Source organism: Homarus americanus, unplaced genomic scaffold, assembly GCF_018991925.1.
Source record: "Homarus americanus isolate GMGI-L3 unplaced genomic scaffold, GMGI_Hamer_2.0 scaffold14467, whole genome shotgun sequence".
NCBI classification, from domain to species: domain Eukaryota; kingdom Metazoa; phylum Arthropoda; class Malacostraca; order Decapoda; family Nephropidae; genus Homarus; species Homarus americanus.
In genome coordinates, this window is record NW_024733734.1 from 1,621,486 (window position 1) to 1,649,120 (window position 27,635).

The window sequence follows — 27,635 nt, forward strand, 5'->3', positions numbered from 1 at the left end:
CTGTAGAGGAGGTACTGGACATTCTACAACGGCACATCAAAGGACAGCAGAATGAAGCTCTGCGCAGGAGGGAATTGTTTAGCTGCAGACAGATGGAGGGTGAGACTTTTGACGCCTTTTATGTACGTCTTAAGAGAGCCTCGGAAGAGGTAGATATATGTCTAGGCCACCACCAGCAGTGCGAGGAGACCCAGTTGAAGCAGGTGATCCTGATGGGTGTTAAGGACGAGGAGCTTGTCCAACGCCTCACCTCCCTCGACTCTTCCTCTTCTCTTCAGGATATGTTGACGATATGTCGCTCCTATGAGGCTGCCAGGTGTACCACCTCTGCCATCCGAGCTCCCCCTACAGCTGTACGCGCTGTGTCCCGGTACAAGGACAAGAAGTCTGCTCCTACGCCTTCGCCCACCACGTCCACGCCCGGTTCATTTTGTAACAACTGTGGTAAGCAGCACGGAACACAGGTATGTCCAGCTGCTGAGTCTACCTGCAACAGTTGTGACCGTAAGGGCCACTGGTCACTCACAGTACGGTGCCCAGCTAAACACGTCCAGTGCAATGTGTGCGGTCGTCTGGGCCACTATGACAAGTGTTGCCCTACCAGCAAACCCAAGGGACAGCGTCGGCGGAAGCTTCAGCGCCCTTCTACCAGTGAGGGCCGCCCACAGTCGCCAAATCAGAGGCACGACGACCCTGGACAAAGCCCGACCCATATTAGGAGGGTGTACTCCTCGCATCCCAGGACCAAAGTTCCCCAGTACATCAGTGTCATCGTGACCTATGGCAGTGTGTCATCCCGTCTTCAGATGTTGCCTGACACCGGCGCTGATGCTACAGTCATCGGTCCCCAGCATTTGCAATGCTTGGGGCTCTCTCCAAGCGATCTAGGACCGCCTCCCAAGGACCTCTGCGTCACGGCAGATGGTTCACAGATGGCCCCAGCCCTAGGTTCACTCTATGCACATGTCACCTTTGGCAACAGGTCGTGTCAGGCCTGGATTGACGTACATAATGGTGTCCCGACTCCTTTGCTGTCCTACAGACATAGCCAAGAGTTGGCCATCATCTCCCAGGACTTCCCAACACCGATTCTGGAGGTAAAATACCCCAACAGGGTGCACGAAGGGAGCAGCAACTACCCTGCTGCCGCTCTACCCCTACCTCTGGCCAGTGACACCTCTCCTTCGGTAGTTGTCCCTGCTGCTTCAAGTCTCCATCCCTTGGCTCGCCTCCACGACAGTCACTGTGGAGCCGAGGCCACCAAACGGCGGGCAAGACAGACTGTGTTCCGGCCTGGCATCGACCCCGACATCTCCAATGCTGTCCAGGTGTGTAAGCCCCGCCACGTACTACAACCCAGCCAGCAGCAGGAACCCTTCATGAGTGACGACAACCCCACCCGCCCTTTTGAGTCTGTGTCGGCCGACTTTTTCTCTGTGTCAGGAAAATCCTTCCTCGTTATCGTCGACCGTCTCTCTGGTTGGCCGGTTGTCATCAAGTGCGGTAATGACACGACGTCTGCCGCCACCATCAGCAAGTTCCGCCACTACTTCCGTGACGTGGGCGTTCCTGTACGCCTGCGAACCGACGGAGGGCCTCAGTTCACAAGCCGGGACTTTGCTGTGTTCCTTGACCGATGGGGAGTCCGGCATGTGTTGTCATCGCCCCATTACCCGCAGTCCAACGGCCACGCTGAGGCTGCTGTCAAATCCCTGAAGCACCTCATCCTTAAGGTGGCCCCTTCTGGGAACATTGACTGCGAGGCCTTCGACCGGGGTCTTCTTGAACTCCGCAACACACCTAACTACACCGGACGCTCCCCTGCCCAGGTTTTGTATGGACGCCCCCTTCGTTCTTGTGTCCCTGCTCACCCTCAATCCTTCTCCAAGGAGTGGCAGGCCACGACAGAGGATTGTGATCGCCGAGCCGCCGAACGTGTTTAGGACGTCGTCGTTCGCTACAACGACCACGCCCGTTCTCTCCCCAGGTTGAGTGTCGGTACCCAAGTCCGTGTTCAGGACCCGACCTCCCTACGTTGGGACAAAGTAGGCGTAGTCATGGGTCTCGGTAGGTCACGGGACTACCAGGTGCGGTTACCCAGTGGTCCTGTGTGGTGGAGGAACCGCCGTTTTCTCCGCCCTGTAACAATGCCTTCTGCTGACCCCGCCACCAGTGTTGAGTCCCATACCCTTCCCAGTGATCTAGTCCCTCGACGCTCAGAACGGATCCAAAAGAAAAGGTCCGCTCAAGACTTTGCTATGAGCGTATAGGGGGGAGGGAGGTGTATGTATATTCTGTATGCTGTATTTATATTATGCTATGTATATTATGTATGTGCTCCATTTATGTATTATTTATTTAGCCTAGCTAGTAGCGTGTGGCAATGTATTTATCAATGTCCCACATGCTTAATTAATGTGCCTGGCGACTTATGGAAGCTGCTAATGTATCACTTGCCATACGTCGTCTATAGAGCAGTTGACAAGCAGACAGGTTGAGGAGCGTTACTCCCCTTGTGTACATATCTCTTATCCAGTAAATAGAACCTACAAATCTATACAGGTGTTTGTGTTCGCTCCTGTATATTGAACTTATTACCCAGAACATTGAACAGGTGAGGATGCTCAGAGGAGGACAGATTGTGGGTCGCCATGCTCGCCGGCGGGAGCGAGGACCGCCAGGCAGGCGGAGGAGGAGGAGGAGGTGTTGCTAGCTGGTTGGTGTAGGTAGAAAGAGGGTGGTCACCACGAGGTCAGGTCTTTTATAGCGGAGGTAGGCGTGGGTGTATAGTTGACCCCCGCTCCGTGGGCGGCGCTGGTTGACCTAGACCACGAGGCATACACTGGGGAATTCGCGGGATCGGCTACTCAGCGACAAACAGCGTTTGTAGGGGAGAAATCCACTACAATACTCCCTCCTTCCCTCCAGGCGGTGTAGGAGACTTGTTGTTTGCAGTGTTGCATGGCACATGTGAGGCAGAACGGGCGGTGCATGCCACATGTGAGCCATAACGGCGATGGCGTGGATGAGCCGGCCGCTAGAGGAGACAACTGTCTAGATACACAATATCTGTGGGAGTAGAGAGGGAGAAAAAGGGTGTGTGGAGGCGATGAATGTTGTGCTTCCCTCACGGCAGGTAGAGTCGTCAAATGCGCCTGCTGGGGTGTGTGGGCCTGGGTCAGGAGCAGGGGCTGCGTCAGCAGAAGCGGATGAGGGCTCGTGACAGCAGCTGGGTCCACGACAGCAGCAGGGTGCAGGACAGTAGCAGGGAGTACCTGAGGGAGAAAAGAGGGGTGTGTTGGTCCGCACTCAGGTGCATGGGCCGCGTCGGGAGCAGGGGCTGCATCTGGAGGAGCGGCAGGGGGTACTGCTGGGCCGGGGGCGGCGTCTGAGGCAGGACGGGTGTGCTGGGGTCGGTAGGAAGTGGTGCTTGGGGCAGAAAGTGGAGCTGGTGTCTGCTTAGAGAAGCAGTGCTGCTCTAGGGTGTCAAACCTGCGGAATAGAGACAGTAGCTGTAGAGCCGATGAGAGCTGCCTGTGGGTGGATAAGCCAGTCACCCATGTTGCTTGAAGACTGGGAGCGTGATCTGTTTCTCCTCCATCCTGTGTGAGTGTGAATCACTCCGGGGTCATCATTTGTGGGGTATGGGTTGTTTGGGTTCCACAATACGATCTAGCACATCTAAGGGAATGACACTAGTATCATTATTGTGGGGACATTGATACTGATTAAGGAACAGTAAAAACTCAGGGTCACTGAGGTGTGAAAAAGGAATATCTAAGAACATTATAATAGTGGGGTGGGGTAACGTACTCACAAGTGCTACAACCAACAGAATTCAGATGACTGTTGAGGGTGATTCCCAGATGGAGTGGGAGGTGCTCCTGTTACTGGGGTTTGAGGGTTGCTGGTTTCCACCACGGAGGGTAGACGTGTAATACTTGAGTTGGCCGACAGGGGGGGGGGGGAACTCCGCAAGTGATAGCGACAGTGGCTGGTTCCCCCTCGGTAGGGAGGGGGTTCTCGAGGGGCTTCGTGGGGTTGGTACAACGGGTGGGTGAGTGGGCGGGTGTCTACTTGCCCAATCCCTCACAACAAGAGTTTTATGATTGAACGTCACGTGGTTCCATTGTTTCCTGGCTTCTTTAAACAGGTCCATTTTCTGTAGACGGGCTTTAGTCGTACGTGGGTAGAGATCCCCGTTGACGAAGATAGGGGTGCCTTTCAATTTACTGCGTTGATAAAACACTTGGTCCCGGTCAGAGGGGGATGAGAATTTTGTTATGATGTCGCGGGGGCGGAAGGAGTTGGGTTTCCCGACGCGTTGAACACGGTCAATCTTGACTTCAGGAAGTTGAAAATGTTCATTCAGCAAGCGTGAAATTATGCGTTGGGATGACTCCCAGTTCTCGCGGGGGTCTTCAGGGATACCGGCAATCCTGAGGTTGTTTCACCGCCCCATGTCATCCACATAATCCACCCGGTCTGCTGTTGTCGTTAGTTCCGCTTGGAGCTTGGAATTTTCCTCACTCAGCTCTTGAACTTTGGTCTTGAGTGTTCGGTTCTCTTTAGCTTCAACGTTCAACTTCCTTTTGCGAGAATTCCAAGCTTCTTTTAATCTCACTTAGCTCGTCAGTGAGACGCCGGTCAGCTTCTTCTAGCTTCCTGATGGTCTCCTTATTCATTTGTTGTATGATGTCCTGTATGAGAGACCGTTGGACTCCCATAATCACATCAGTCAGCTGTTGTTTCGTGAAATTTGAATTTTTTATACTCGCAGCCAAATTAGACATATTGGAGCTAGTAAGGGCTGAATAGCTGGCAGTGTGGAGACGGCTGAGTTGTGGTCATCTGGATGGCCTGGTGGGACGGGGGGAGGGGAGTGTGCGGGGGTGGACAGGGCTCAGATTACAAGCCCTCGCACTGAGGGGAGTTTGGTAGGCCTACAGCTCACTGGTAGTCACAGATTCACCAGTAAATTGACAAATATATCTACTTAGGGGGGTCACAGATATATATTGTACTGGTCACGACACTCACTAGTCACTCACGAATCAGATTTCCTAGAAATCAGACTGGGTACTCCTGGAAAGACCCTGTTTTTCGACGAAAAACACGGAGCTCCCACACACACGTCCCACCGCCTACCCAGATTAACGTCTGTGTGTATATAGATAAAAATACAACAGATATGCATATCACATAACTTAATGCACGTTACGTTACTTAGGTGTAAGGGCGGAAACGATCTTCCTGCTCGTTTCCGCTGCTAACTCTCTCGTTTGCTGGTTAGACCAACACTTGGGGGGGTTGGACAGAGGTGAGAACGTCAGCTGCTACCTGTGTCGTGGTCAGATTCACCCCAGCCGTCATACAGTCACTATCTATCTACCCCGCTGTTCGTCAAATTCTGGTTGTGATCTCATCATAGGTCTTGGACTCGTGGGCTGTTTTCCCAGACCTTCACAATTCGTCTGTTAATCTCTGGACACCTACCCCAAACCACGACCGCAGCCGCCACGAACGCCAGCTCCTCTCCACCGTCTGTGCCCCGGTGTTTGTCTGCTATTTCAGGACATCGGCCGCTGTGGCTCGAGTGAGGAAGCCTGTCTGGACCACCCCCAGGGCCACTGCCGTAGGAAATATCTGTTCATTGTTTGAGTCTTCTGTTGTTTGATTCCTTTAATTGCTGATTCCCTTTTATTGTTTGATTCTATCAGTTGTTGACTCCCATTAATTGTTTGATTCCATTAATTGTTTGATTCTATTAATTGCTGACTCCCATTAATTGTTTGACTCCCGTAATTGTTACTTGAAGTTTGTTGAGTGGTGTCAGTTTTGTTATATTTTTTATAGTAAAGAGATGTCAATCTCAAACGGTTGTTTGTTATTCCTCAGAAAACCATGGTCCTTGACTTTCCTTTTTTAAAGATCCTGATTGTCTGGGAAGAGATTTCTATCCCTAAGTCCCAGGCCTTTACAAGTGGCGACCTTGCCAGGATAGTCTCTGACCTTTGGTTTCTGAGGACTAACATTCGTTCCGGTGTTGTTGTAAGTTGCAGTGTGCGCGCCTCTTGCTGTCTGTGGCCCGGAAGTAAGTGTTGTTCAGTGATTATCCCTTCCTTTTGTGTGCTAATTTTGTTGCTCTCCCTTGTACTTGGGGAAGTTAATTAGTGTTGGTTGGGGTGCACTGTGGATGCTGTCAGAGCATTTTTGTTGTTGTTTCACCTGGTGCGGCTTTTTTGCCCTGCGGTGATTCCACTGGGCTGGGTGCGAAACAAGGTTTCCTCCAGTCCGATCAAATCATTTATTGGTTTGATTGTTTGATTGAGCCACTAGGTAAGTTACCTTTGGCTATTTGTGGGGTAAGTTGTGTATTTTTTCTTTTTGCTCTTGGCTTTTCGGATCATTATGTATAAATTTGAGGAATTGAAAGGTCAAGCAGGTACTGAGGATGGTCAGTATGTGGTCAACCAACAGAATGCTGAGAGAGAGGAACGTCAGAAAGCGAGAGAGGAACTTCAGAAAAAGAGAGAGTTGGAGGAACGTCAGAGAGATGGAGGAACGTCAGAGAGATAGAGAAAGAGAGTTCGAATTAGCTTAGTTGTAGGTAAAAAAGGACCTAGAACTAGCTAGGATTAATGCTTCAATTAGACCAGAATCCTCTGGCCATATACAAGACAATGTGGTAAAACCCAGCTTGCCTGTGTACCGTGAAGAAGACATCGCCTCCTACCTTGTTAGGTTTGAACGGGTAGCTGAGCTGCTTGGTGTGGACCCAGATAGCTATGCTGTATGGTTGGGTAGCCTACTGAGTGGTAAGCCGGTAGAGATTTACACGTCCCTGTCTGCCAACATCACCAGAGATTACTTCTTGTTGAAGCAAGCTCTCTTGCGAGGATTTAACATGACTTCTGACGGTTATCGTGTTGATTTGCGCAGAACGAAGACTAGAGCAGGAGAAACGTACCAGCAATTTTCGATACACCTGGGTAGTTTATTTCAACAATGGCTGGAGACGTCAGGGGTTGAAGAAACCTTTGAGTCTCTTTCTAACTTCATGATATTAGATCAGTTTTTGTCTTCTCTACCTCCAGACTTGAGAATTTTCATCAAAGAACACCAGCCAGCGACGCTTGGAGAAGCAGTTCGTCTTGCCGACAACTGGGCGTCTGCTCGCAACGCCTACTCCAAGTAGTGAAGATTGCGAAGCCTCCGTCCTCCGAGGAACCATCCCCAGGCGTATACAGGAGTATCTCACCAGCCGTGCGGTGTCAGAGCTGCAGAGAAGAAGGGCACATTCGTTCTCACTGTCCCAGGATTCCCCTCGCCTTCAAGACTGCTGACACTCATCAGCCCAAGCCACAAGGTTGGATTCTGTTTGGAAGACAGGAGCTGCCCCAGTTATTGTGTCAGTGGAACAATAAATAGGTCTAGGGCATCTACTTTCATCATGGACACGAGTGCTTCGTGCAACCTACCATGGGGCTACCACAGCATGGTGTACACCGCGGATGTTCTTGCAATTGGCCCCATAAGTGAAGTAACAACAGAAGGTGTGGCAAAGCGAATCAGACGTTCTCATGAATCAGTGGATGACTCTGCAAAATGCTTTTTTTATGATGGATATGGAAAACCTGGAGAACTGCACCAGACAAGTACTTATGGGCTGGACTGGAGAGTCATGTCAGCTGTTCTTTGTGCCAGTGACACCAAGTTGCCTAAAGGTAAACCCTGCTGTCATATGGCATCACGAAATTCCCAGGTTGCTGATCTGTCTTTCTGTCTCATTTACACACAATTGCAGGGTCTCAATTGTTTCTCTTACTACTGACAACACAACATATATATATCTCACTTTTGATAATTTTTTATTTATGTATTTCTTTGTTTTATTATTATTATTATTATTATTATTATTATTATTATTACTTAACCCCAGCAGAAAGAGCACTTCTTGCACTTTCATCAAGACTGGGAGGGATGGGACTAACCAATCCAGAGGAGATTGCAGCCACCGAACATCAAAATTCACTTAAGCTCACAGCAGCCCTCTCCGACCACATAATAGCCCAGAACGCAACAGGGGAGGTGGATACCAGTAAAGTAAACAAGATTCGTAGGTCAATTACGACAGAAAGACAGCACTGCCAAAATTATAAGTTGCAGCAAATGTTGCTGCAGGTACCAGAAAATTTGAAAAAAAAGTAGCTATAGCGCAGGAGGTGGGCGTGTCGCGATCCCACTACCCTATATACCTGGGGAGTGAAACCTACCCCAAGTTATTAACAAATAAAGGAACAAATAGGGAACACGGCAATAATTATCCCCACAAAAACCTACTCGACTAAATGTACTTGAATAAGTATGAACAAGTTGAAATAAGTAAGTCACAAAAGGGAAGATAATTAATTAATTCAATTTATGTTCTAAAGGGAGTACTGACTAGCAAACAAGAATTTAAGGGAATAAGTGATTGCATATTAAAATAAGAGTGATGCTGGAAGGGCGAAAATATACCGTAAGGAGTTAGACCAAACGAATAATACGTAACATAACTATATTACATAGAAATACAATATATATACAATCCCTACAAAATAGTTATTTCCTACCAAACAGGAGATTCCTTACCACCAGGATTCCTTCCTAGGCCTAACTAAACGTGTAACTAATACCTGATACCCCTAGGGCATTGCAGAAGACTGGACAAGGCACTAGACAAGGGTCAAGGCTAGAGAACGAATGGACACGTCTACCAAATGCCACGGTTTTTCGCTACTGGGGAAGCGTGGGGCACGCCGTGGAGGAGCGCTTCTCATATCACGTGATCCAGGACATTTGCTAGATAATTTATATAATTAATTAATACTACTCTTGATTTGACTTAACAGAGTAACACAATGATGCATATTAATAACATACATAAATATACAATTAACCTAAGTAACTAAGAACAATAATAATATAATAAGTACAATTGACAAGTTAATAGCTTGTGAAATGGAGGCGTGAACATATGCCTCACGCCATTGCGAGTTCCCGAGCGCCACAGGCACGTGACAGGCGCCTCGAACTGGTTAACTACGTTACCCATAAGGACAAATGGTTTCAGTGTCAATAAACAAGAATTTACAGATGCCATTACTCTAAGGTACGGTCGGCCAGTAGAAGGTTTGCCCTCCCAATGCATGTGTGGCTCTTCCTATGACGTCGATCACGCCATGGTGTGCAAGAAAGGGAGTTTCATATGCATGAGGCATGACGAAGTAAAGGATCTCACAGCAAAATATGTTGAAGTAAATCTGCCGGGATGTCATGGTAGAACCGACCCTCCTTCCTATGGGCAGTGAGACCTTCCAACATAGGACTTCAAACACATCTAATGGAGCCCGTGTTGACGTCAGTGCTCGAGGAATCTGGACGCGGGGACAGCGAGCTTTCTTCGACATCAGGATTTTTGATCCCTTGGCCGCATGTCACCGTAACTTAGCTCCCGATGCTGCACACAGGAGGAACGAGAACGATAAGATAAAGGCATATGGGGAGAGAATTCAAAACGTTGATCAAGGCAGCTTCACTCCTCTAGTGTTCACAAACTCTAGTGGGATGGGACCAAGTGCAAGATGTTTCTACGCCAGACTCGCAGAGGTGATCTCCAAACAGAAGCAGCAGCCCAGAAGTTATGTTACAGCCTGGATGAGATGTCGACTATCCTTCTCTCTCCTTTGGTTGGCTTTGCTCTGCCTCAGGGGAACGAGAGCTTCGGCCCCAATGCCGACAACAGCTGCAGATATTGACTATGAGGCTACAGTCACTGAATGCCGCATAGATCTGCGGCTCAACAAATTCAACACAGATAGGATAGCTACTTATGTATTAGGATATTTAATATTAAGGTAATAAAATGATGGCGAAGGTGTGGCTATTGGGGGAGGCTAGAGGCCACCTTTGGAAACAATAAATAAAAACAAAAATAAAAAAAAGTAGTAGTAGTAGTAGTAGTAGTAGTGGGTGTGCGCGGCGTGGGTGCCGTGGAGTGTCCTCCCTGAGCTAAAGTGTTATTGGTGTGGACATATTCGCTGTGTGGGAGCAGGAATTTAACAATTTGTCGGTGAATATCTGATGTCACCCTAAGCATTGTCACCGAAGGTTCTTCTCATCCCTTACGGCATTAATTGTAAATATTCCGTGTGTTCACCGGCGACCACCAAGCGAGCAGTGAGCTGGGAGTACTTGGTGGATCGGCTAATGCGAAGGCTGAGTGCCAGTGCCAGTGTCGATAGGCCTACTTTGGCAGGAGTGACATCGAGACTCTCGTCCCTAAGGGGCCGAGCGTTCTGCCCATGCAGTCGCCTCCTCACCATAGTAACGGACACTTCATGTTGGGTCTCGACAAACCAAGTGAGTATATATAACTGATATTACATCAGTGAGACCATATAAATAGTGGTTATTTGTGCCAAGGATAAATAAACAAGTGTTTGGTGTGACAAATTCTTGTTCCCAGTGTATCATTCTGATGTATGAATTGTCGCCCTTAGTGGGGTGTCCTACACACCCACGCGTGCACGTATGCCCCTACTACCTGAACACAGCAGTCCAGCCTGTCACCTCTCCGCTCTTCCCTCATAAGAACTAGTTTAATCTTGTGCTTGGAACCAAAGTAGATGTTCGGAGGCGGACGTAACTGTCTCGCAAGGTGCAGAACACTATGCCAGGTAACAGACATTGTTGTGTCTGTGCTAGCCAGTACCAAAATTGCACCAGCTGTGATTGTGCGAGAAACAACCGAACATATGTGGCTTGCAGAAAGGGAAACAATTGCCGCAACCCTTATAACCCTTATGGCAGGGAGCCGACACAGGAGGCCACAGTGGATATCGCCGGGACCCAGCCGCCCTATGATATCGTAAATGATAGCAGTAAGTCTACTTAACCAGAAATTGTAGTACGAATTAACGCTGAACCAATAGTAGCAGATGTCCACGAGGTGAATGAGAGACAGCCACCGCAATGGAATGGCATGTCGATGGAAAATGCGGACATATGGGTTAAAGAAACTCCCTCAGAAATTGTCAGGTGGTCTCCAGCAAACCTGTTTGAACCCAAGTGTGCGGCCACCAAAGAAATGATTCGGGAGATGATTCGTCTCATAAGTGAGTACACTCAAGACCGCTTCCTTGCCCCTTTAGCTCTTCATATACTGGCAATAATACCACATCTATTCTGTCAAAGGACATACACAAAGACTAAGCACAAAGAAAATGCGGCAGCAATGAAGAGAAGATTGACACTGTGGCAGAAGGGGGACCTTGATGATCTCCTATGTGAAGCAAGAACACTGCAGGAGAGACTAAACACCGATGACGTTGCAAGAAAGTTTGGAAACAAAATGCGTGTGGGAAAAGTGTATGTGGCGTTAAGATCTCTCACAGAGGAAACCGCCGGTGGGGTCCTGCCAATAAACAGAGAGACATTAAAACAACTGAAGGAAAAACATCCCTCTGCAACAAGTGATGATGAAGGCATCAGGTTTCAGGGTGCCTATATCCCACCAAATGCTCTCCTGTTCGAGAAAATAACAGGAGGGTTGGTGTGGAAAAAGGCATAAAAGACTTAGGGAGGTGCCGGCCCTTCAGGTGTGGATGCAAACGGTTGGAGAGTCATCCTCAGCACTAACAAGTTTGGCCCGTAGCAAGTGATCTCTCCACGGCCATTGACGTCCTTGCAAGAAAGCTGGCATCCTCATGCTGCCATCACCTTCATGCTCTGACGGCCTGCTGCATCATTCCCCTGGATAAGAATCCAGGAAGTAGGCCAATAGGAGTGGGATAAGTGCTGAGGCGAATTGTTGGAAAATGCATAATGGAGGTGGTAAAGATTGATGTCAGGGCAGCAGTAGGGAACCTGCAAGTTTGTGCTGGCCAACAAGCTGGAGGGGAAGCTGCCATTCACGCCATGAGAACGATATTTGAGCAACGCGATTTTGAGGCCGTTCTCCTGGTCGACGCTTCAAACTCATTCAACATACTTAACCGCAAGGCTGCACTGCACAACATCAAGATCAAGTGTCCAAGTTTTGCAATGTATGTTGAAAACTCCTATAGGAATCCATCAGACCTTCATATAGTAAACAACAAGGCTCTAAGAGGGGATACCATCATACAGTCAACAGAGGGAACAACACAGGGGGACCCTGTTGCAATGGCAATGTATGCAATAGGCCTATCCGTGCTCCAACACACAATAAATTTTGAAAAAACGAAGGTCAAACAAGTGGCGTATGCTGATGACCTTACAGGAGCAGGAAAAGTGGAGGGCATCAAAAAGTGGTGGGACTTGGTAACATCACGAGTCTCACAAATAGGGTACCACCCAAATGCCAGCAAGTCTTTCATCATTGTGAAGCGTGATCATTATGAAGGAGCAATGGAGGTGTTCGGTGGAAGTGAGGTCAAAATAACAAAGGATGGCCAAAGACACCTAGGCGCAGTAATCGGCACGACGGACTTCAAGACTGAGTACGTAACTGGAAAGGTGAATGAGTGGGTTAGGGAAATCCATGCTCTGTATGAGATTGCTAACACAGAGCCACATGCGGCTTTTGCAGCATTCACCCATGGAGTCAAGCATTGCTGGAAGTACCTGATGTGCACTGTCCCTGATATTGGACCCCTCCTCCACCCCCTGGAAGAAGCTATAAGCTTCAATTTCATTCCCAAATTAGTGAAACACTCTCACCTAACCCCAACAGAAAGATCACTCCTTGCACTACCACCGAGACTGGGAGGAATGGGACTAACCAATCCAGAGGAGATTGCTGCCACTGAGCATCAAAACTCAGTTAAGCTAACGGCAGCCCTCACTGACCACATAATAGCTCAGAACGCAACAGGGGAGGTGGATACCAGTGAAGTAAACAAGATTCGTAGGTCCATTACGACAGAACGACAGCACTGCCAAAATGATAAGCTGCAGCAACTGTTGCTGCAGGTACCAGAAAGTTTGAAAAAAATAGTAGCTATAGTGCAGGAGGTGGGTGCCTCGAACTGGTTAGCTACGTTACCGATAAGGGCAAATGGTTTCAGTCTCAATAAACAAGAATTTGCAGATGCCATTGCTCTAAGGTACGGTTGGCCAGTAGATGGTTTGCCCTCCCAATGCGTGTGTGGCTCTTCCTATGACGTCGATCACGCCATGGTGTGCAAGAAAGGGGGCTTCATATGCATGAGGCATGACGAAGTAAGGGACCTCACAGCAAATATGTTGAAGGAAATCTGCCGGGATTTCATGGTAGAACCGACCCTCCTTCCTTTGGACAGTGAGATCTTCCAACATAGGACTTCAAACACATCTAACGAAGCCCGTGTTGACGTCAGTGCTCGAGGAATCTGGACGCGGGGACAGCGAGCTTTCTTCGACATCAGGATTTTTGATCCCATGGCCGCATGTCACCGTAACCTAGCTCTCGATGCTGCACACAGGAGGAACGAGAACGACAAGATAAGGGCATATGGGAAGAGAATTCAAAACGTTGATCAAGGCACCTTTACTCCTCTAGTATTCACAACCTCTGGTGGCATGGGACCAAGTGCAAGATGTTTCTACGCCAGACTCGCGGAGGTGATCTCCGAACATAAGCAGCAGCCCAGAAGCTACGTTACAGTCTGGATGAGATGTCGACTGTCTTTCTCCCTCCTTTGGTTGGCGTTGCTCTGCCTCAGGGGAACGAGAGCTTCTGCCCCAATGCCGACAACTGCTGCAGATATTTACTATGAGGCTATAGTCACTGAATGCAGCATAGATCTGAGGTTCAACTAATTCAACACAGACAGGATAGCTATTTATGTATTATGGATATTTAATATTAAGGTAATAAAATGGCAGCAAAGGTGTGGCTATTGGGGGAGGCTGGAGGCCACGTTTAAAAAAATATATAAAGCATTATTATTATTATTACACTGGGGAACAAAATTCAACTTTTTGTCAGTTGCATACATTTTGAGACATGTTTCTCGGTAAATTGAGGTCACTGATTTCAAATATGGCACCGGTTTTTTTCGATCGGGTCTAGTTTTGTTGCGGTGAGTTACCTACCATTTACTACTATATATAGTTAGACTACCATATACTACTGCTAAAAATCTAAACCAGCACACAGAGAGGAATTACCAAATATGTAGAATTAATTTTTAATTACTTTTATTTACCTTGACAAGCATATTTTGGATTCATCAGTTGCTTTTGTGAACTATGCCAGATTTATTCAGGCACACACTTGCGTTTAATGGACTGTCTTGAATATCGCCTCTCAGTGCAGTCTCGCTGAATGCTCCAGCAATAGTCCGCCATCATGTGAATGTCCCAGCGACCTTGATACCTGTCTTCCATGACTTTGATATCCTGGTGAAAGCGTTCACCTTGCTCATCACTCACGTCCCCCAAGTTTGCCGGAAACAGTTCAAGATGACTGTTCAGGAAATGCATCTTAATGCTCATGTTGCAACCTAACACATGGAAACTTTCCATCAAAGATTCAACAAGCTTTTTATAGTCCTCTGATTTCCTGTTTCCAAGAAAGTTCTTTACAACAGAAACGAATGCTCCCCATGCATTTCTCTCAACATCAGTCATGGATTGAGTGAAGGCTTGGTCTTTAATCAGCGTCCTAATTTGAGGGCCGTCGAAAATACCTGCTTTGAGTTTTTTTAGCGTTAAACCAGGGAACACTTCACACAGATACTTAAAACAGTCACTGTCAGTATCGAGCGCCTTGACAAACTGTTTCATAAGGCCCAGCTTGATGTGAAGGGGCGGGAAAACAATTTTTTCACGTTCCACTAGGGGTTCATAAATGATGTTCTTTTCCCCAACATTGAGGCTTTCCCTAACTGGCCATTCCTTCTGAATCCAGTGTCTGTCTTTGGCTCTGCTGTCCCAGAGGCAGATAAAGCAAGGAAATCTTTTATACCCACCTTGCTGTCCTAGCAAAAAATTGACCATTTTTAGATCAACACAGATGATCCATTTGTGTTCTTCATATTTGAGTAGCTCCAAAACCGTTTTGATGTGTTCATATTTTTCTTTCAGGTGTACTGAGTGTCCTATGGGTATTGCGCCAAAGATGTTGCCTCGATGTAATAAAACACACTTCAGACTCCGCTTAGAGCAATCTATAAAGAGGCGCCACTCTTTCGGATCATAACCTGGAGCTCCCATCGCGGTGACTAATCCAGAAATATCACAACAGTAGACGAAGTCAAATATAGAATCAAAGAACTGTAAGAGGTTCTTTTCTCTGTTGCGAAAGAATGTTACCTTTGTGTCTATTTTCAGCAAGTTTTTATCTTTTAACCGTGAAGCCAACAATTCTGACAGCTTTTTAGACAGACCCAGATCTCGAACTAAGTCATTGAGTTCTGCTTGGCTAAATGTTTGCGGTTCTGTTGATATGCCTGCAAAATCTGAGTCACTATTCCTGTTAGTTGACTCCTCTGTGACCTCAGTGTCATATTCACTGTCAGATTCAACGGAAGCAAGTTGAGTGAAGATAGGTTTTGGAACATCATCTGAATGGGGCACAGGCCTGATTGCTGAATCTAGACTAGGGTATGTGATAAGATGACGAGTTTTACCAGTGAAACCAGCAACACGAGTCATGCAAAAGTAACAGTCTGTGAAATGGTCCCGTGGCTCACGCCATATCATCGGAATACCGAATGTTATTTTGTCTTTTCCTTTAGTCCATTGACGCAAGTTTTCTTTGCAGGAATGACATACCTTATGCGGTGCCCATGGTTTGTCTTGATCTCCAAGTTTCACTTTAAAGTAGGAAAAGTAAGCTCTCTTCACAAATTCACTAATGTTCCTTCTTTGCTTTGGAGCTGTGAATGCACCACAAATATAGCAGAATGAATCCGAGCACGTCACGTATTTCCTTCTACTTGCTATAGAGGCCATGTTTCCTTTGATTGAAGTCAACACTGTTTACAGAATGATCACACCTGGAAAAGAAATAAAATAATCGTTTTAATGAAATAAAATAATAATGCACACACTAATGCAAACACAAATCTATATTTGACGCACTGATGTAATTAAGAATTATATTTGATGAATGTAAACTAATATGCTTATTACCTCCCTTTGCTATTTTCAGAATCTGTGACCTGATATGTAAATTGCCGCGTAGCATCAAAACTAGACCTGATCTGCACAAACGAATGCCATTTTCAGAATCTGTGACCTCAAATCTACCAGAATCAAGTGTCAGAACTAATGCAACCGAAAGTGTGTTCCCCAGTGTTATTATTATTATTATTATTATTATTATTATTATTATTATTATTATTATTATTATTATTATTATTATTATTATTATTATTATTATTATTATTATTATTATTATTATTTTTATTATTATTAGTATTATAATTATTATTATTATTATTATTATTATTATTATTATTATTATTATTATTATTATTATTATTATTATTATTATTATTATTATTATTATTATTATTATTATTATTAATAATAGTTGTAGTAGTAGTGGTGGTAGTAGTAGTAGTAGTAGTAGTAGTGTTCACAACCTCTGGTGGGATGGGCCCAAGTGCAAGATGTTTCTACGCCAGACTCGCGGAGTTGATCTCCGAACAGAAGCAGCAGCCCAGAAGTTATGTTACAGCCTGGATGAGATGTCGACTGTCCTTCTCTCTCCTTCTGTCGGCTTTGCTCTGCCTCAGGGGAACGAGAGCTTCTGCCCCTACTCCGACAACTGCTGCAGATATTGACTATGAGGCTACAGTCACTGAATGCCGCATAGATCTGCGGCTCAACTAATTTAACACAGATAGGATAGCTACTTATGTATTAGGATATTTAGTATTAAGGTGATTAAATGGTGGCGAAGGTGTGGCTATTGGGGGAGGCTGGAGGCCATTTAAAAAAAAAAAAAAAAATAGTAGTAGTAGTAGTAGTATTAGTAGCATCGTCATCATCATTATTATTATAATTAGTATTATAATTAGTATTATAATTATTATTATTATTATTATTATTATTATTATTATTATTATTATTATTATTATTATTATTATTAATAATAATATTATTATTATTATTATTATTATTATTATTATTATTATTATTGTTATTATTATTATTATTATTATTACATTTTCGCCCCCCAGGCCTCGATTTGGGTCAGTGACCTGTGCCCGGGTGGACTAATCCCCGTAAGAAAAGAAAAAGAATGAAAAGTGCTGGTGATGTAATACCAAATGTCGCTTGAAGCGCTTAATATCATTATCTAACCGGACCAAAGTTATAAACTCTCAAAAATCAGCTGAAGGTCAAGAAAATGAGTTGCATATTAGCATAGCATAGCATTTGCTGAATTTATAACATTCTTTGAAGAACTTAGTGATCAGGAAAATCCCATTTTAAAGTGAGCACATTTAGTGAAAATTTAGGGCAAGCGACAGGGTCAACTTCGAGCTCAACAGGCCTACAAGCTCACAAGAAAGGGAGGATGTCCTGCTAGTTCATGACACAACAGTGGGGAAAATATTGTCTGATACCTTTGATGAAACTACTGAGAGATGCTATATATTTGGCCAAAGCAGCTGAGACATTACGGAGGGAAATGTCTGACCATTTCCCATGTTTTGAAGGTTCTTTTTCATCTGACTCCCTAGAGAAATCTGTTCCCGCAGTGCTTCTTGCTTTTATGCACATATGTTATACGGTACACATAAGCAACAGTGTAAGAACCCAGTCCAATCTGAAGTGCTTACATTAGCCCCACTTATCAGGTACAATTGCATAAGACATAAACATCGTAACTCATCAACCACAACAGTGCGTCATGGTCGAAACCAGGAGACACCATTTCCACTTTATGTTAGAATAATGATACATGCACATACCAGAAACCGTGGGATAATTGACAAACTGTTTCAAAATGGAACATGTGTCTTTTATGATAGGGTGCTTCAGCTGTCTACAGATCTGGCAAATGTTGTGTATGAAGAATACAAGAAGAGCCAAGTGATAATCCCATCCATCCTTAAAGCAGGTTTATTTACCACAGGTGCAGTTGACAACATAGATCACAACCCATCTTCAAATACAGCAACTGATTCATTTCACTTCACTGGAATATTCCTATTCAAACATCCAGACTTTGACGGAAAGGTAACAAGAGTGATGAACGTGAGCATCAAGCCGGTTTCTTCTTCAAAAAGCATTACACCTTTGCCAGAATTCTACACATATGTACCCCCAATTGTTAAACCTCCACTCAATTCACCAATGCCAGTTGCAGTGCTGACCACCCTACCTGATGGACACACACTGAACACTCATGTCCAGGATGAATATGGATGGTTAGAAGAGGTTAGGCGATCTTGTTTAGGAGCCTTAGATGATGGTCAAAATATCTCCTGGTCTACATATCATGTATCTCAACAGATGACTGATGTTCCTGCTAGATGTTTAGCTGGTATATTGCCACTTTTTGGAGAATCTTCTCTCTCCTACGCAATGATCCGTCAAAGCATGACTATTGTTCTTAATGTTGTGCAGCACTTAGTTCCAGGTCAGATACCAGTCCTTGCATGTGACCAGCCCCTTTATGCTATAAGAACATTCAGTGGACATGGACTGACACGTATGGTGAGGACAAATTAGTTACAATGCTTGGAGGATTGCGGCCTGGAAGGCACCAGGGATTTGGATGGGTGGGAGTGCATTTACTTAAGCCCAGGCTGCAACATCAGGTAAAGCAGACTCATATCTCTCAGCAGCTCATCTAAAGCGTACGAGGTATGCACACCAGGTTACAGCAGCCTCCTTATACATATTTCATATTGAATGTGTTGAAAAGCTTGAAGGTGACACTGATGGTAAAGGATTTCCATCATGGTGCCAGGAAATGGCAAGACACAATTCTCAGCTCAAATACTGGTTGCTTTTTCTAGAGCTAGAATTGACTGTGGTGATGTTTGTGAGGTCTCTCAGGTCATTAAATTTCAAGTTGTATGTTGATGCCCTTGATCAGGTCACGGCGCCATCAGCTCGATGAATGGGTTTGTGTGAAATATAAAATAGTCTAGGATTGCTTTTAGTGTCCTTGTGGCATGGTTGGTAGCGTTCCCTGGTCACACGCATAGGTCGAGGGTTTGAGTCCTGGCTAGTGATGTCGTTGATTATATGTTCAAGTCCGCTTGTAATATGGACTAAAAAAGATATATATATATATATATATATATATATATATATATATATATATATATATATATATATATATGCAAGTAAATCACTGTAGGCGCGTGATCTAGGTTATCATATATATATATATATATATATATATATATATATATATATATATATATATATATATATATATATATATATATATATATATATATATATATATATATATATATATATATATATATATATATATATATTTATATATATTTATATATATATGATTCATAATAAAAAATTTTATGATTTTAACCTCTCCTTATGGCGAATATTTCTTTAACTAATTATTCTAACCTTTATTCTATTCCATCTTATAGTATATTAGATACTGAAAGTATCACGACCACGACCATGATTATAACAACCACGACCATGATTATAATAACCACGACCATGATTATAACAACCAGGACCATGATTATAACAACCAGGACCATGATTATAACAACCAAGACCATGATTATAACAACCACTACCATGATTATAACAACAACGACCATGATTATAACAACCACGACCATGATTATAACAAACACGACCATGATTATAACAACCACGACTAAGATTATAACAACCACGACCATGAATATAACAACCACGACTATGATTATAACAAGCACGACCATGAATATAACAACCACGACATTGATTATATCAACCACGACCATGATTATAACAACCTCGGTAAACTGTACCACCGGACTCGCCACCGGGCACGAAGTGCCCACGATCACTTGTCATCACTACAGATCGGTAAAGAAGTTTCCGAGATTCTCGTGCGGACACACAGACAAACGGACATATTTCTTTGTTTTATATAGATATATATATATATATATATATATATATATATATATATATATATATATATATATATATATATATATATATGACAGTACATAGTAACACCAAAATTGATTTTTGCAACAAAGTATCATTTCAAAATCATCTGTATCGTAACAAAAGTTTGCATCAAAGAAATTATACATTTCAATTACAGTAATATGCATATGAAGTATGTGTTACATCACCATCATCATCGATGCTCATTTCCTCCCCAACCCCCTCCTTTGGATGTTTACCTTTAACTTGTAAGGCCTGTGAGGAGTGGGACTTGTTAGTACTGTATATAGTCCCACTTAAACGTAATTTGCTTGTAGTAATTTGGAGTCCCGTTGATATCAGTAAGATGATTGAGACTGTCGATAATTGTTGTCCAACTGGGCTGTTCACGTTTTCCATAAAAGTGGGAAAATTATACACAAGACAGGTGTATATATACAGTGTGATATTTAAAAAAAATATTATAACTGTACAGTAAATTAGGCTTTCCCCGTGATCTAGTACTGAAGAGTTCTCTGTGTGGGTCCCCCTAGAACTGAGGCAGGCTCCTTGTGTTAGGCGAGCTCGTACTGAGGTGGTTCAGGTGGAGATCTCTACTCTATGGGGTCCAGCTAAAGACTAGGTAAGGGGCTTGGCGTTGCCACGCCCAAATAGAGTAATTCCAGCGCTCACCACCAGAGCGATCTATGAGTCAAGTTTCTAGAAGATTCTTGAAGGAGGTAGTAGTCACCTCTGAGGAATGTCAAGCCGACCAAAAGTCAGCGATGCTTACATTGCTTGTAAAAATAACCGGCTGGTAAATGATGCCTTTGACCCATGAATCACTTTAGCTGGTGGTGCCATTATCTATATATTACTTATCAAACTATCTGACATACTTGACGCATTGCATGTGTGAAGCAAAGTCTCTAATTACCACATATGAGCAAACTATTCAGTGTTTAAAGAATTACACAATACTTAGAGAGAGAGAGTTACATCATACTTCGACTCTTGGATAAGACAAAACATCCGTGAGGCTGAAGCCGGGGTCTTTAGTCTTACGCCAAGAGCTATAACCTATGAACAACCTCTACCCTTTATAGGTCATTGAATAATGAATGTTCATAATTATACATCCATGGTTGTAAGTTATTGATTACTTATTCTAAATTATACAGTATGTAAATTATACTAGTTACATGAAGCCCCGCGACCAACAGGATATTTGTCAGGGTAAAAACGTCTCCAGGCTACTTTGTTGTGACACGCCTTTCTTGCTCTCTGTCATTCTATTGTCATTACCCATCTCTCTCTTTGATATATTGCTCCACTCTACATGGTCTTCCTCTCCCCACACTATCTTTCATCTCACTTTCAAAGACTTTTCTATGCACTATGTGTTCTCTGAACAACGGCCACCCACCCCAGCGTATTCCTTTTTATCCGCTCAGCCACACTGCAACTCAGTCCTGGCAGAATTCCCATTGTTAAGATATTAGGCTGTCACGTCTACATGTACTGTCCAGCTGGATTGCAGCAGCTTATTGCATCCCAACCACAAGCGAGGGAATACACATTAGATTCTTCTTTTAAACAAGTGCATCCACATGTCACGAGCTCGAGACATGCAACTGCTATAGGTGGCATTCTTGTCCTGATAGCTTGCATACCACCTTGTTCCATCTTTCAACTAATCATTGGCGGATGGGAACACCTTCTGAATGTGTTCCTGGTCTGCCTGGAGCCACAACTTAACCTGGTGATTGGCATCTCTCGTTGGTGGTTACATCTCCAAACTCTTCTTAGCTTTGGAAAACAGTTGAAGTCTAGCGTCGTTGACGGTCGGTACCTCTGGCGTACCATATACGTTGCATACAAATTGTTCAACTGGTGAAAGAGCTCCATCACGAACAATTACCTTGACCAGCAGGAATGACTTCCATCACCTTTTTTCCATGTCCACTGAAGGAAGAGGTTGTGTCACATCCAGCTAGGGCATGAAAGCCAAGGAGGTTTCCTTCAAGCATGGATGATGAGAGCATCCTTCTGCAGCAATTAAATAACTAATTCCGGATAACCTTGTGCTCATAACTGGGTCAGCCGCTGCACGCTGGATGAGGTCTGCATACTATTCTAGAGTTCTCCCCTGTGGACTTTGCTTGAATTTTCTGTGTTTGGCAGAACATGCAAAGTCCATTCAAATTGTGGTGTAGAGCTGCATTGTGTGGCTGATGCAGGGCTGCTCGTAGGTAGTCGGCAGCTATCAAAGAGAGAGGTACTACCGCCTGGGAAGATATTGGAAGCGTAAATAATGTATTGTCTAATGATAGACTCTGCTGCTATATGGCATCACAAAAACTGTGACCAAGTCCATGGTTCCTGAGGTGACTTTCTGCCTCATTTACACACAATTACAGGGATTCAATTGTTTCTCTAACTTTGACAACACACCATACATATATCGTTTCTCACTATTGATCTTTTTTCATTTGTTTATTTATTTATGGTCCTTTAATATTATTATTATTATTATTATTATTATTATTATTATTATTATTATTATTATTATTATTATTATTATTATTATTATTATTATTATTATTATTATTATTATTATTATTTTTATTAATATTATTATTATTATTATTATTATTATTATTATTATTATTATTATTATTATTATTATTATTATTATTATTATTATTATTATTATTATTATTATTATTATCATTATTATTATTATTATTATTATCATTATCATTATTATTATTATTGTTATTATTATTATTATTATTTTTATCATTACTATTATTATTATTATTATAATTATTATTATTATTATTATTATTATTATTATTATTATTATTATTATTATTATTATTATTATTATTATTATTATTATTATTATTATTATTATTATTATTATTATTATTATTGTTATTATTTTTGTTGTTGTTGTTGTTGTTATATTTTAGCTCCCAGGCCCTGATTTTTTGTTATTAACCTGTGCCCTGTTGGACTAATCCCTTAAAAGAATAATAATAAAAATTATGCCTCGGCTGATGCCTAGTGCTCCTTTGTCAACCTGTGTATCTTGTTACTGTGAAGGCTGTCGAGTCTATATAGATGCTGTCACCAAGTTTTCTCCGCTGTGTGCCAACAGTCCAAATTCTGGCTTTACCATCTGCTGAGAGAGTGCGCAAGTCACAAAGCACCGTTACATACAACAAAAACATCCATGGTGTTCACCGTCTCTGTGTGGTCTCTTGCGTGTGTTGAAGGATACAGAACGCATGGCTGTTTTCCCATCAGTTAAGCCTCTTGTAGCAGAAAATCTTTCTAATAAGCAATTTAAAACAAATATAATAACAGCAACAATAACAACGACGAAGATGATTACTACGACGACGACTACGACGAAGATGACTTCTACGACGACGACTGCGATGATAACTACGATGACAATGACAACGACAACAACTGCAGCAGCTGCAAGAACAATTTTAGCATTAATAATAATAAAAATAATAATAATAATAATAATAATAATAATAATAATAATAATAATAATAACAAAAATAATAATAATAATAATAATAATAATAATAATAATAAAACAGTAGGTGTACAAATACATGGAGTATACATGAAAAACATTGTGTGGAAATCACACTATCAAATTGAAAAGTTCATACAATCACGTATAAATTGAAAGGCAAAGAAAGGTTAAACCAGAAAGTGTACCTTCCATTCATTTAAATCTTATTTGGCTAAAAAATTTCCTTACAAATAATTGAAATGGCAAAAAAATTAAAATATAGTCAATTTGACCATTGTTATCTTAAAACTGACATTCATAGATAAAATTTTCATTGACATTCCCCCAGATGTTTTTTGTTTTTATACTCTGTGAGTTACCTTTCTAGAGTGGATATCTGCAATTAACACGACAATGCTGTCAAACTTTTTTTCTAGAGGACTTTGCACTGTTTGGCTCATCCACTATATTAATGTTAGACTAACTAAATTGTTAATATATTGAAAATGCAATTTACATATTCTGTACCGGTATATACAATACCGTTTGTTATTAGGAAACAACAAATGAAATACACAAAACACTGACAGTGCTTATTGTAACATGTCATTTAATATTATGTTACCACAAGCACTGTCCATATGGTGATCATAAAAGATACTTCTATGAGCTGTAGCATCTAGAGTGCAATATCTTACATATGAAAATTTAACACAATTATACATGTCCCAATATCAAAGTTTTCCTGCTGTATTTCTGTAGTCGATAAGCTCTTGAAATATCATTATATCATTTAATTGATGAATTTTCCGGTCCATTGCGATCCTGCAATATGGGTTAGTTTTCTTGAAAACAATTCATTAAGTGAATATTCTTATACCAAATAATATAAAATATAGGAAAACTAGGATTTGGTTTCCCAATGACAAGAAAACCTTAATATTATATCTGGAAAAAGTTAAATTGGTTCCCGAAAAAGACACCAACAAACCTACTTAACTATTGTTAATAACTACATCCCGAAGAAGGGTGACCATTCCAATCCCTCTAACTATCACCCCATTGCCCTAACTTCATACCTCTCTAAGATTTTCGAAACTATCTGAAACTCTCATTTTCTCCGTCACCTTGAACGCCATTTTCTTTTGTCGGATCACCAGTATGGCTTTCGCCAGCCGAGATCTACTGGTGATCTGCTCTCCATCTGCACCCAACTTTGGTCAACCTTTATTAGGGATTATGGGGAAACTTTCGTCGTGACCCTCGACATCTCCAAAGCATTTGACAGGGTATGGTACAAGTCTTTGCTTTCTAAACTTCCCTCTTATGGTTTTTCTCCCTCACGTTATTCTCTAATTTCTTGCTTCCTGGAGAACCGATCCATGGCAGTTGTTTTCGAGGGATCGATCTCTCGCTCTTTTTCTACCAATAATAGAGTCCCACAGGGTTCTGTTCTTTCACATTCTCACTTCTTTCTTTTTACCAATGATTTACTTCACACTACGACTAATTATATACATTCTTACGCTGAAGATTCTACTCTTCACTCCTCTTCACATTTTCCCTTTCGCCCTAATTCTCAAACTAGATCTGTTTCTAGCTGATATCATTACATCTATCAATGCGGATCTGTGCATCATCTCCGAATGGGGAGGTAGAAACTTAGTTAAATTTAATATTAATAAAACTAAATATTTACCAATTACACTCTCCAAATTAAATGGTCTCCCACCAATTACATTTCAGGACGCAATCATTCTGCCAAATTCTAAAATAGATCTGCTAGGCCTCGCCTTGTCCTCTAATATGCCATGAAAGCCACGCATCCTCAACATTGCTAAAGCTGTCTCCCGAAAGATGGGAATGCTGTACAGATGCCGTTTTGGTTCATTGATTTAATATAAAGGACCATAGTTTTGTATAGGGAGAAACAGGTGTAAGAATAGAATATTTGCACTGCATTGTACAATATAAGCGAATATTCACAGAGCAAACGTTTGCATAATGAGAGATACCTGTAACTGGAAAATAAAAATTTTGAGACGAAAGCAATTAAAAAAAAATACTCTATATAAAAATCATCGTAAGGTTCCGTGGTTGTGCCCTATTTGCTTACAAATCTGTCAGTCACTTGATTGCCAGGAATTATTTTCAGTTCCGGAATAATCAGAGATGCAACTTAAGACACGCAGAGCTATTAAGACCTCCCCCCATAAAATACCATGGCGTGAAGGTGTGGAATAACTTACCCTCACCCATCCAAACAAAGACTACACTCCCTTCCTTTAAAAAATCTCTAAAAAAATATCTATTGTCTAAGTATTAATAGTTTTTTATTACCTAGTATATATTCCTACCTTTATTATACCACCAAAACCATTATATCAGAAACTGTCACGTAGATAGATAGAAATTACCATTGCAATAAATATATTTGCCGACAAGACATAATACTGACAGCTTCTGTCCTCTTGTTCTAGCTTAATAAAACCCAGATATCAACCCCACTGTAGAATATGTATATATTCTAATATAAATGTAAAAAAATATAAAATAAATACACCAAATAAATAACGAAGTGATAACAGTGGTAACATTCTGATATGTTCTTACTACCACAAAGATACGTGCACTATTCCGGGTGATACAAAATGTTACAAAATGTTTCCTTGAGGTAAATGTATTGAATATATCAGGTGCCTTCAAGAGAGCTCAGGCTATCAACCGGCTCAGCCATGTTAATATTTTTATTATTATCCACTCTGTATCTGTATTTTTCTGGATAGATAAACTGTTTCAATATCAATATCTATACCTAACCATTTGCCAAGACAAAGATAAGGTTAGACAGATTAGGTAAAGTAAGGTTTGGTTAGGTTAGGTAAAGATAGGTTAGGAAAAGTTAGGTTATGTAGGTAAAACTAGGTCAGGTAAAGTTTGGTTAGGTTAGGTTAGGTTAGGTTAGGTTAGGTCATGTATCGTTTGGTTTGGATTGGTTAGTTGTGTATGTAGTTTTACCACAGAATTTGAGTTAGGTTGGTATGGTTTTCATTAATTTACCCAGGAAATAAATATGAAATTCATTAATACACATCGAAATATACAGTCGTGTGTGGTCCTAAAAGGAATAATGGCAAAAGAACTTCTAAGTTCCAGCCTGTATTTTAGAGAATGCATTAGTATCCTGCTAATCATATATATTTAATATATTGCTCTAATGTTAACTAGCAGTTCTGAAGAGTGGAACTTTATCAGTACAAAAGGCATTAAATAAAAATAGCGTTCATATAAACTAATGAACAGTCAAATCAACATTGATAGTAGTAGGTGGACAACTCACCTCTCTTTATCTTTCAGAAATGGAAAGAAAGAAAGGTTTTTGTTCCTTAAAGAGTTGCTACAGCAAGTAATAGCTCCACAGTACCATGGCCCCATTGCACCTGCTATAAATAAATGCACAAAAAAGAAAATTGTGATTTCGCCGATTTTTTTCGTTTTCTTCCCTTTAGTCATTATCTGGTAATTAGTTTACTCCCCAGGCGCTTGGCGGCGCCAATTTGTGCGGTGAACGCAATTGTAAATCTCTTCGTGAAACCATTGTTAAAGAGTAGTTCCTTTATATATTTCAGTTGAATGTCCAGGTGGAAATAGCTTGAATATAAATTAATGGCTCTATCAGTAAGAGTTTAAATTTTCAGTTCTTGGCAGAAGCAACAGCGAAACGGACCTCCTCATAATGGAAGCTTTATACTCGTATAAATACAAAGTAAAACCATCCATTTGTGATAAGGCTTCCTGTGAATTGCTGTGTTTGTCTCACTAAGGCTCGTCTCAATAAATGTAATACCTCCCTCATATTTTAGTGTGTTACTGATATATATATATATATATATATATATATATATATACATATATATATATATATATATATATATATATATATATATATATATATATATATATATATATATATATATATATATATTAAAAT